The sequence below is a fragment of the Manis javanica genome, chromosome 1, assembly GCF_040802235.1.
Source record: "Manis javanica isolate MJ-LG chromosome 1, MJ_LKY, whole genome shotgun sequence".
Lineage (NCBI taxonomy): Eukaryota > Metazoa > Chordata > Mammalia > Pholidota > Manidae > Manis > Manis javanica.
The window spans coordinates 47,951,496-47,963,900 of record NC_133156.1 but is presented as its reverse complement, the minus strand read 5'-3'; the positions used below and the strand labels follow the sequence as shown (position 1 = coordinate 47,963,900).

At 33.9% G+C, this 12,405-nt stretch overlaps 1 protein-coding gene and 1 non-coding gene across 7 annotated transcripts in view; both read right to left on the bottom strand.

The window, feature by feature from the left end:
* Positions 1-12,405, bottom strand: part of TENM2 (teneurin transmembrane protein 2) — a 1,157,254-nt gene that overhangs the window by 1,082,071 nt on the left and 62,778 nt on the right. The gene's annotated exons all lie outside the window — the stretch shown is intronic.
* LOC118967814 (U4atac minor spliceosomal RNA) lies at positions 2,383-2,508 on the bottom strand. The gene has a single exon (XR_005055045.1). It is a non-coding gene; the product is annotated as a U4atac minor spliceosomal RNA (small nuclear RNA).

The window sequence follows — 12,405 nt, the reverse complement described above, 5'->3', positions numbered from 1 at the left end:
CTTCACCTTCCATTGTCCAGTCTTCTTAGCTGTTCATTATCTTGACTGCTGTGCCTACGAGATAATGATACACTCTGCTTCTACCCATGACTGTAACACATTTTAGCTCCAGGGTTCCTTTTAATTGAAACACACTTTCTGTATGACTGTTTTTGGTGTAAAAGTAAACATATTTAACACAAGAATTCAGTTTGTATTTGCTTCACCAATAGGAGGTGTGCAAAAGTCACCTGCCTCTAGAAAAGTGACTGGATGATCCTTTTGTGACATTAATATTCTTACTCTTTTGTTTCAATTTCATTACCATTTGTCATTTCTGGGGATGTGATAATCAATGATTGCTGTGCCATCCTTACCATTTCTCGAGTGTCCCAAATCCATTCAGGAAGTACTGAGCAATGTTTCATCAATCTTTATATATAAAACAGACTGAAAATGTTTTAACTCTAAAAAAGGGAGTCTAATAAATTGTGCCTGTTAATGTATCTGAGATCACTGTAAATTCCATTGAGTAGCCAGCAATTGACAAGAACAGGATTGTCCAACCTCAGTATTAGTGGCAGCTGAGTTACGGCCAAAACACTGCTTTTGCCTAGCAGACATTCTGAAAATCTGAACTCTTCCAATGACAAAAACTGAACTCTTTCTGTCAACAAATATATTTCAAAAATAAATACCTGCATAATGAGCATTTATGGTTTATTTTCTCACTGGCTGGAAAAAAAAGGATGATGCGTTAACCATAAAAACCATACTGTCTTAAGCATTGTGCATATATTTATTTTATACCATTTGATTGCTACAATCACATCAATGATATTAGAACCCTCATCATTCACATTTTACAGATGAGAATACCTAGGTACAGAAACATTAAATATATTGTCCAATGGCACATCGTAGAGCTGGACCTTGAGCCTGGATCTATTTGATATCAAACCCTAGGTTCTTGGCCACCACTGTACTCTGATGCATAGTCTCTCATAACTGAATTCTTTGGAATTAAAAGATAAGAGCAGTCCAATGAAATAATCTAATGACTGTCACATATTCTATGTCAAAAAGTGAATGGATTTACATCAAGGCAAAGGTAGTAGAAGAATTCTAGGTTAAAAACAGGGTCAAGGTATTTGTAATAAAAATTTTTTTAATTAAGAAAAAAATATTTAAGCATTAACTAATGATCCTTAATCATATTTTGTGATTATCAAGTCTCATGTGTGGCTGGTGTTTGCCTTCAATTATAAATTCCCCTGGAGCAAGACATATGTATATATTTAAGTTGGTATCTATGGACATAGTTTATACAATCTATCACAAAATTTGATATTTCATTCAGTGCCTCACCTACAGATTAGTAGAAATATTTGGCAAGAAAATAGCTAAGTATAATCCAGTATTGTACTGGCACTGGTTATATAATAAGATAAATAGGTTTATATGGGGGGTGGGAGCATAATCATCCTTGTTAATATTCTCCCTATTGACCAACCTACTATGAATTCTAAAGAGTTGTAAATTAGAGCTCTTGAAATAAACATGTTAGAAATTAGCACTTATATTCCTAAATGATCCATTTTTATTCCACTAAAGTTAGTATCATATATTTATTTTCATAGCAATAAAATGTTTTAATAATGATGAGCAAATTTCAGTCTCGACTTTTCCTCACTTGTATGCCATATACCCATATTTTGATGACGGGTTATATTAGAAGTCTCCAGACTTTCTCAGTTCACGGTGGCCTTAGTATCTCAGTAGTATGTTCATTGCACCCCTGGGCAAGAAAATTTTATAACAGTTCCAGTTTTTAAGTAGGTAGGCCCAAACCACTTAATAATAGCAGTTTATACAGGTATTGCTGTCTTTCCTTTAAATATTTAAAATATCTCAGAGGTCGCAAGTGAGTTTGCCGAGGTTTACAAAGTTGTCTCAGACTAGTTTAAGAACTGAAGGACCTATATAGTTTTAAATGGTCCAAAAAGTAAAAGGCAAAAATTTGTATTTTCTAAGAGCAAGAATACACCTAATACCAATAGCTATTTAGAGCTTTATTTCTTCTAACACATTTTAATTACCAGAATTTATATAAATCATTAGGTATGTACTACTGATCAATTATCTCCAGATCATCATTCAGCATTGATTTTATCAATCAGGTGGTCAGTCACAAGTATTTATAGAATGCCTGTTACATATCTAAGTCTCTACTCTCAAATAACTTACATCCTATGATTCATCTGCAGATATATCTTAATGTCATGGTTCTCCACATTCTTCTAAGGAAACCATCTACATGACTCAAATAGTGAGCACCAAGATTATTGTCATCTAAACTCTTCTATTTTATTTATTTATTTATTTGTTTGTTTGTTTATTTATTTATTTATTTATTGCACCAAAGTAAAGAAGAGCTCTAGTTGATGCAGGTGTGTTTTTCAGGTGTTAGCAGTACTGTACTTGTTAAACGCTCATTGGACAGTAGTGCAACCCTAAGAAAAGGATGGTTAAACTCTTCTATTTATTTATCTTTATTTGTTGTGATTATTTTTCATTGACCCATGATTAAAATTCTTTTGATGGCTGGCAAGTCTTGAAATTCTGAAAATAAAATACTTAAAACAAAACATTGCTGTCATTTTAAGAACACAGATAGAGGTAGGGACTCAAACAGTTGATAGAATCAATGAAAATTAAAAACTGACTTTGAATTTCCAGTTTCCTATATGGCATATAAATTGCTTAAAAGTAACCACTCTGTTCTAACAAGTAAAAAGATGAACAAACTTAAAAGCCACAACTCTTCTTAAGCATGTCTAAGAGAAGTGAGATCAAAGGTCAAAGCACTGTCCTCAAAAATCAGAGAGACAGACAGGTAGATACAACTTACCAGAGCAGAAACTCACAATCAGAAACCACCATGGGAACTAGTGACAGGGTAAGAAGATTTGAACTGCAATTAACAAATTGCTGGAGGCTCAATGTAGACAAGTCTGAGAAGCACGGAGACTTAAAAACTCAGGAGGCACCCAGCCACAGAGAGTCTCCCATACTTTTTTGAATTTTACTATAGGATCTCTATCAGATTTCCATAGTAAATACAGGAGAAAAAACCCCTTGTGCTTCTGTCAAGGGAGAATGAGAAGAACCATTTTGAAATAAGCTAGAATATTCTGAAATTTGTAACAAGTTCTGACTGGCCTCAGGAGAAACTATCACCAGACCTTAACCTGGAAGATTTTTGGATTTATTAGAGCCTAACCTATCTGTAGGAAGGAAAATATCCAATTCCAGTTCCCTCTAGCCTTCCATGTGGAAGAAGAGAAATACCAAACTTCAGCCCTCTCAGGCTCCCATGGGAGGGAAGGGAAATTAAAAAAAAAAAAATAGCCTCCTCCATCCAGCCTGTCTCACATAAGGGGTGGGAGAACTCAAAAGCACTGGTGAGGTCAGAATCCAACTCTACTGAGTCTTAATCACAGGATTATAGGACACTTCCCCTCTTCCATACTTTAACACTGAATTACTCAAGATCTATTTATCAGTACTTCTTTTCTGTCTTTCAACAAAAAAATTACAAGGCATATTAACAGGCAAAAATCATAGTTTGAAGAGACTGAACAAGCACCAGAACCAAAATCAGATATGGCAGGAATGTTAGAATTATTAGAGCAAGAATTTTTTAAAAATATTATTAATATGCAAGGATTTTTAATGGAAACATAGGCAACATGTAAAAATGGATAATGTAAATAGAAAGATGGAAATTCTAAGAAATATTAAAAAGGAAATGTTAGAAATAAAAAACACTAACATAAGTGAAGAATGCCATTGCTGGCTTCATTAGCAAACTAGAAATGACTGAGGAAAGAATTTCTGAACTTGAGGCTGTGGTAATAGAAATTCACCAAAATGAAAAGCAAAGAGTAAAGAGACTGTAAAAAAAATAACAGAATATCCCAGAACTGTAGGACAATTACAATAGTTATAACATATATACAATGGGAATAAGAAAAAAAAGAAGAAAGAAAAAAGAGAACAGTGGCAATACTTAAAGCAACAACTGAGAATTTTCCCAAGTCAATGTCAGACAGCAAACCATAGACCAAAGAAACTCAGAGAACACCAGCAGAATAAATGACCAATAAACTACATATATCACATCATGTTCAAACTTCAGAAAATTAAAGATAAAGAAAAAAAATCTTGAAAGATTCTAGAGGGGAGAAAAAAAGGCACTTTTCCTATAGAGTAGCAAAAGAATTACATCCAACTTCTTCATAAAACTATAGAAGTAGGAAGAGAAAAACATTAAGAACTTAATGTTTTTGAGGGGGTAAACACACCAATCTAGAATCTATACTCTGCAAAACTATCCCTCAAAAGTGAAGGGGAAATAAAAACTTTATTAGACAAAGAAAAATGGAGAGAATTTGTTACTGGAAGACCTACCTTGCAAGAAATGTTAAAAGTTCTTCAGAGAGAAGGAAAATGATATAGTTTAGAAACTTGAATCTACATAAAAAGAAAAGCATTAGAGAACAAATAAGTAAAAACAAAGTAAAACTTTCATTTTTCTTATTTTGAATTGATCTAAAAAGTTGCAGGTTGCTCAAAATAATAATAGCAAAAATATATACATTGAGAGACCCTTATGTAAGCTTACCTATAAGTGAAACAAATGAAAGCAATGAATGATACAAAGAAATGGAAGGAGGAATTAGAAATATATTGTTATAACGTACTTATGCTACTCAAGAAGTGATAAAGTGTTATTGAAAAGTGGATTTGGATTTCATAAATGTATGATGCAAACTCTAGGGCACTCACTAAGTTAAAAAATAAAGTGCTAATATGCTAAGAAAGGAGAGAAAATGGAATCATATAAATGCCCAATTGTAAAAGGAATATAATGAACAACATTATGTCCCCAACTTTGATAACCTAGATCAAATGGGCCAATCCCTTAAATTCACAAGCTGCCAAAACTTACTCAAGAAAAAAAAATAGACAATCTGATAGGTATATACCTATTAAATAAATTGAATGTATAATTAATAACCTTTCAAAACAGAAAGCTTTAGACCCTGATGGATTGATTCACTGATAAATTCTACCAAACATTAATGGAAGAAATTATACTACTACTTTACAATCTTTTCTAGAAGATATAAGCAGAGAAGATACTTCCTAACTCATTCTATGAGGTCAACACTACCTTAACACTAAAACTAGACAAAAGCATTACAAGAAAAGAAAACTACTGGCCAATATCACTCATGACCACAGATGCAAAAATGTCAACAGAATATTGGCAAATTGAACCCAAAATGTATAAAAAGAATTATACACCATGATAAAATGGGATTCATCCAAGGTATGCAAGGATGGTTCAACATTCAAAAATGCTACACGATCATAACAAAAATGAAGAAAAAGCACTTGACAAAACCCAACACTAAGTGATAATAAAAAAAAAACCTCTCACCGAACTAGGAATATAAAATTTCTACAAAATTCTACAAAATATTTACAAAATTATCTATGAGGAATATCTACAAAAAAACTACAATTAGCATCATACTTAATGCTGAGAGACTTGAAGCATTCCCACTAAGATTAGGAACAGAGCAAGGATGTCCCTTCTCACCATTGGTCTTCATCATCATACTAAAAGTCTTAGATGATGCAATAAGACAAGAAAAGGAAATAAAAGTTGTACAGTTTGGAATGGAAGAAATAAAAATGTCCTTGTAGATGACATTATCATCTATGTAGATTGCCCAAAAGAATTTACTAAAGAAAAAAAAGGTCCTGGAACTAATAAACAGTTATAACAAGGTTATAGGATACAATGTTAATAAATAAAAGTCAATCATTTCACTATATACTAGCAATTAACAAGAGAAATTTGAAATTAAAAATACAATACCATTTACATAACCCCTACCCAAAATGAAGTAGTTATAAATATAAAAAAATACATATAAGTTATATACAGGGACAACTATAGAGCTCTGATAAAAGATGCCAAAATTAACTAAATGAATGGGAAAATATTACATTTAGGAAGACTCAGTAATGTAAAAATGTCAGTTCTTTACAAAATGTCAGTTATTCTCAACCTGCTCTATAGAGTCAATGTAATCCTAGTGAAAATCTTATTATTACAGTAATTAAGACAGTGTCATATTGGTAATAGAATAGACAAATATATCAATGAAACACAATAGAAAACCCAAAAATAGACTCACATAAACATAGCCAATTAATCCTTAACAAAGGAGCAAAGGAAATATAGTCAACAGAGATAAATCTCTTCAAAAATGGCTGGATGAACTGGACATCACATATAAAAAAATTCATCTAGACACAGACTTTATTCCTTTCAAAAATGAACTAAAAATCATCAGAGACCTAAATGTATTACATAAAGCTATAGAACCCCTAGAAGGTAAGATAGACTAAATCTAGATGAACTTGGGTATGTCTATGACTTTTTAGAAACAACACCAAAGGCATTATCCATGAAGGAAATAACTGATAAACTGGACTTCATGAAAATTAAAAATGTCTGCTCTATGAGAGATAATGTCAAGACAAGACAAGACAAGTAACAGATGAGGAGGAAGTACTTTCAAAAAACATACCTGATAAAAGACTACTATGCAAAATATAAGAAGAACTAAAACAACTCAATTTAAAAGAAAATGAACAACCCAATTAAAAAAAATGGGCAAAGGGCTGAACAGAAACCTCACCAAAGCATACATAAAGATGGCAAGTAAGCATATGAAAAGATATTCAACATCATTTGTCATTAGGGAATTGCAAATTAAAACAAGATACCACTACACACCTATTAGAATGGCCAAAATCCAAAATACTGACCCTATCAAATGCTGGTGAAGATTTGGAGCAACAGGAAATCTAATTCATTGTTGGTGTAAATAAATGCAAAATGGTATAGCTACTTTGGAAGACAGTTTGTCAGTTTTTTGTAAAATTGAACATACATTTACCATACAAATTTACATTCACACTCCTTGGCATTTACTCCAGTGAACTGAAATTTTATGACCAGCAAAAACCTGCATGTGAATGTTTATATCAGCTCTATTCATAATTGCCAAAACTTCTAAACAACCAAGGTGTCCTCAGTAATTGAGTGGATAAACTGTGGTTCATCAGAAAATGGAATATTATTCAGCACTAAAAAGAAATAAGCTATCAAGTCATGAAAAGACATGGAGGAATCTCAAATGCATATTACTAGATGAAAGAAGCCAATATGAAAAACGTTCTTACAGCATTCTGTAAAAGGCAGCATTATGGAGACAATAACAAGATCAGTGCTTGCCAGGGATTAGTGGGTAAGGAGAGAAGAATAGAGCACAGAGGATTTGGGGGGCAGTGAAACTATTCTGTAATAGTATTATAATGGTGAATACATGTCATTATACATTTGCCAATACCCATAGAATGTCTAACTGAACCACAGTGTAAACTATGGGTGGTAATGCTATCTCAATGTAGGTTCTTAATTGTAACAAATGTACCACTTTGGTCTGGGAAGTTGATAGTGAAGGAGATTGAATATGTGTGGGAACATGCACTTATGGGAAACCTCTGTACTTTCCACTCCATTTTGTTGTAAGCCTAAAATTGTTCATAAAAGTAAAGTTTCTTAAAAATAAACTGCCTCTCAAAATGAAGATCTATGCCTGGGAATACCTATATTAGTCATGCAACTCCACAAAATGATGAGGTGGTTAACTTAAAAGATAAATACCCTGCTGTGTAAAGTAGAAGGAAAAATGATACTTCAAGCAATTAAGCATTCCTGATGGTAGAAGAGCTCATAGATGGGCATGGAAGTGGTAGTTTACAGCTGATATTCTTGAGGTTATCACCAGTTTAAATTGACACATTAGGTAAAATTTATTCAGAGAAAAAGGGATGTGTGTGACTCAGTCAGTCACTTTCAGCACATACAAACATTTCCAAAAGTGGATCTAGTCATTCCACAAACATTGATTATTTGGCTAATATACAGAAGACATTGCACAAATGCCTCAGGAGATGAGGGAGATGCGGTGTCTTTTGACAAGATCTTGTAAGTTAATAGTGGGGTGTCATGTATATAAGAAAAAAATCTTTTGTAAGTTTAAATGTAAAGGAAAATAAAGAATACAGCAAAGGAAGCCAAAGCTGGAGAAAAACTTCGAGGAAGGAGGATCATATGGGCCAAGTCTTGAAAGATGAAAAAAAAATCTTCCAGGTGGACCTGGGTTGAGAGGGACAATTCCACCATGGCAATGGCATGAAGCCGAAGGAGTGAAGAAGGTCCCGTGTCTTGGACTGGCATTTGGCTGGCTTGTGCAGTATGCAAATACAAGCAGGTAGAAGCCAGGCTAGAGAACTGTAAATGGCAGTTTGGACCAGATTTAGTCAACACTGAGGAAGGAGGCTTTGAACAATTTTAAGCAGAAAAGAATAACATGATTCTTACTGAGCTTTAAAAAGATCTAATCATCAGGACTTTTGATTAGATCTGAGAAGAGGGAAGGGGATGATAAAAACTTTCTCCAAGGATGACCAGGAAAATTAAATAATGTTTACTTAGGAAAAAAATGTCACAAAACTCATGTCTTGGCTTACAGGGTGACAGCCAAACACACAGTCTGTATTGCAGTGACATGAACAAACTGCAGTTCTCAGAGGAGGAAGTATCTGAAAGGCAGATAATCCAGTAGCCTAGTATATTAAATCACCTTTGGTGAATTATGAGAGTTTATTCTCTGTAACAGAAATGAAATACAACTTAAGTAATTTATTATTTTCTAAGGTGTTTTTAAAAAGCACTGTATTTGGTGTATCATATTCTACGATGTTCTTTCAAAGGACCTTTTTTTAAAAGAAATCACCACCAAATCCTCTCTGTATGAGGAAAAATGTTAAATTCTAGCTCTGCTTCGAGCATAATTAAGTACCCATAACACCATAAAACTTTTATTAAATGACGGTGTTGGGAATGAAATGTAAATTTGTCTTCCAATATGATGTTGGCATTTCAAACCTTTTTTTTTCCTTTTTGCAGCTGAATATCATTAATAGTAAAAGTTCAGGGAATAAGTAAAGCTAAAGCATTGGGTAGAATGCAAGGTGTCACATCATCATAAATGTTAGCACAATTATATTCTTGAAATATGTTCTCAATCCCTCATACTCTTACCTATTTCCTAAATAACCATCATTGATACACTTTACAATTATAAAAGAAATTGTAAGATGGGGTTAAAATGCAAAACACCATGTATAAATGAGGTTTACCTTTGTCATAACATGGAGGACATAAATAGCTTTAGCTGTCAATTGTTTATGCTACAAATTGTAGAAAAATATAGGAATATTATATGCATAATATATCCATTGAAATTCAAAAGCACAAAAAAACACTGCAGAGAGAATATAGATTTCTCTTAACACATGGAGGGAAGAGAGAAATATATTTAAGCTTTAAATGAAGTGAAAAAATCAAAAGAATATGTATTACCTTTGATCTGTGATATGAAAGGGACATGGGTAAAAAATCAGGGAATTCAGCTACTTATAGGTTATAGTTGATTACTTTGAATTTAAAAAAAAGTTTTTTTTTTTTTAAACATCCTACTTTCATAGAGAAATCTTTTCCTTTTAGCAAAGGAAAAACTTGCTTTCATTTCAGAAAATCCACCTTGCCCCAGTATAAAAAGCTGCCAACGCAAATCTGTTCAGGGACAGCATCTGTCTAAAACATGTCATGAGCAAGCAGAAGTTCCTCTCACCTCGCCCAGACTCCCTCAGATCTGACCCAAAGAGAATGTGAATAGAGTTTTCCATTTTGTTTCACATCAGGGTCTCCTGAGAGGCAAAGGATTGGAAAACTATAGCCACAATACCCCAAGCATGATTTAAGCTGGTGTCCTAGCAAAGGAAATGTACACTCCAAGTTTTGGAGTTTTTTTTTCCAACCCACCATTTGCTCCAAATGATAAAATCACAGCCTCAAGGAAAATCACACCTTAAAAAAAATTGTTTGTGTTGGCTGCGCTCTTAGAGAAGTTGAGTTTTCCTGGAAAGTTAACATTCCTTGTCAGAGAGGAAATAAAAATAAATGTGGCACACGAAAAGATGACATTTTAATCCAAACAAAAGTTTGCCTTTTGCTTTTTTTTTCCCTTTCTCCTGATCATACACTGATATACTAAGGAAAACAGTCCCAATTTAACTTTCCATGAGCCCTTCAGAGTGGTTCTCATATATATGCTCTCCTAGGGAGGTTCACTTGCAAACCCTTGTCAAAAAAGGAACAAATATGCCATGTGAAAACTGTGTATTTGTTAGAGGCAATGGATCAGCAGAGAGGCCACAGGGGGAAAAATGTCAGTCACTTATTTATTGAATGATTCAATGTTTTAGACAAGGGAAGACAGAAGTTTGTCTCATGAGTTGAACCCACCTTCAGGCCAACAAACTTCCACCTACAGAACTTAGAAATATTAGAGTGTGAGACATTAAGTTCTGGTCTAATTATAAGCATCTTTGCTAAACTTTGGCTGATTAATAGCTCCAGACTTGTTATTCAAGCGACATTGGTCGACCCACCTTGCATTTATACTGGGTCTGAACAAATGTATCATATTCCCTAATGGCTGAGACACTGAACACTCTAGAATGAAGATAAAGACAGAATATGGGAGGAACTACAAATGTTCGGAGCAGCATCCCCTCTCTCCTGGATTCCTGCAGTGACCTCAGTAGTATGTCACCCTACCAGAGGAATTGCCTTACTCTCATCTATTGTCCACAATGTAAATTCTCATTCTCCTGTTCAACTTCTTCAATGATTCTTCATTAACCGCAGGATGGAATCCAAACTCCATACCATAAGGTTGTGCAAAGTAGCTGCCTGTCCTCTGAAGTCATCTCTCCACAAGCTCACACCCTCAAACTGCAAGTCCCAGACATGGAGACTTCAAATTTCCCACGTTATTCCTCTTTTGTCTCTGGATATGTGCACCATGCTTTCTCTTCGGTCAGGAATTCCCACCTCCTCGATCACAACCCCGCCCTTGCCTTTGTGATCGGATAGCTTTAACTTATTACATCCAATGCTTACTATTATTTTAACACAATAGTCTGAAGTAAGTTGTTCAGTTTTCTCTCACATTATAAAGACTTGGAAGACTACCTAGCACAGTATCTGGCACAACAAAGACTGAAATCTCAATATTTTAATGAATAAGTGGCTAAAAAGGAAGTCATTCACTTCTTAGTTTAACCTAACTTGTCACAAAAACATTCAGTATGTTGAAATCCTAATGTGAGTAGACAGGGCAAAACTAGCAGTACTGATCATAGTGTTCTAGGGCGTAATCAACATTTCAACAAATGTTAGTAGCTACCATTATTATTTAGATTACAAAAGCATTTATATTTCAGAAAATTTTTCATGACTATTTCCTTTCAACTGCAAACCCATAAAACATTATCACTTAAACCTTGTTAAAATAAATCTAGTCTTATGTACGTACCTTCCTTGCAAAAGTGGCTATGTTTAAAGTAAAGGAAACCTGTAAAAATGAGGACTCCCATTTAACAAATCATATGATGACACACTATTGTAACAATAAATAATTATCCATAAATATAGCTTATCTATAAGTCTATTTATGTGGAGACCAGGGTATTTTAGGACAAAAGGCAGTGATGAAGACCCCTAAATGCTCCACAAATAACTTAAATAGTCCTAGTAGTAGACATGCATGTGGCTTGTGTGTCATTTTAATAAAAGTGCCTAGAGGGTACTGATTCGCCATGTTTCTATGGATCCGTGTAGCAAACACCACACATGTGTGGGTATTACTTGTGGGTAAGCACTATTTACTCTACAAATAAATTACTATGTAGCTTACATTGTTAAGGTCGCATGATAGCCCTATAGCTTAAAAGACTGAAATAACCATGCATTTATCTTGTCACTACAGGTACTTACAGTGTAATTACAAGGTCAACAGTTACTATGTAATTACGTAGTTTCAACATTGTGGTTCTTAAAAAAAAAGTACACTGTTCTCCCAGTACCTGCTGAGAACCCCCATCTCTGCTCTACCATCCTCACTTGCAAATTTTAAATAGCTGCAAATTACTTTTTTTTTTCAAGGAAAAAAAAATCAAAGCATCTTTATTGGAATAATAGCTCTCTTAGAATTATTGTGCAATGGTAGCACTAAAACCTCAGACATCTTTTGGTCCAATGCCCTCATCTTCATTGAAGTATTTTTTTTTTTCGATTTCTTTTAGTAGAATACCTAATTTAGAAAGTAACTCAAGATAAATAGCACAAATAGGCATTTTTGTTTA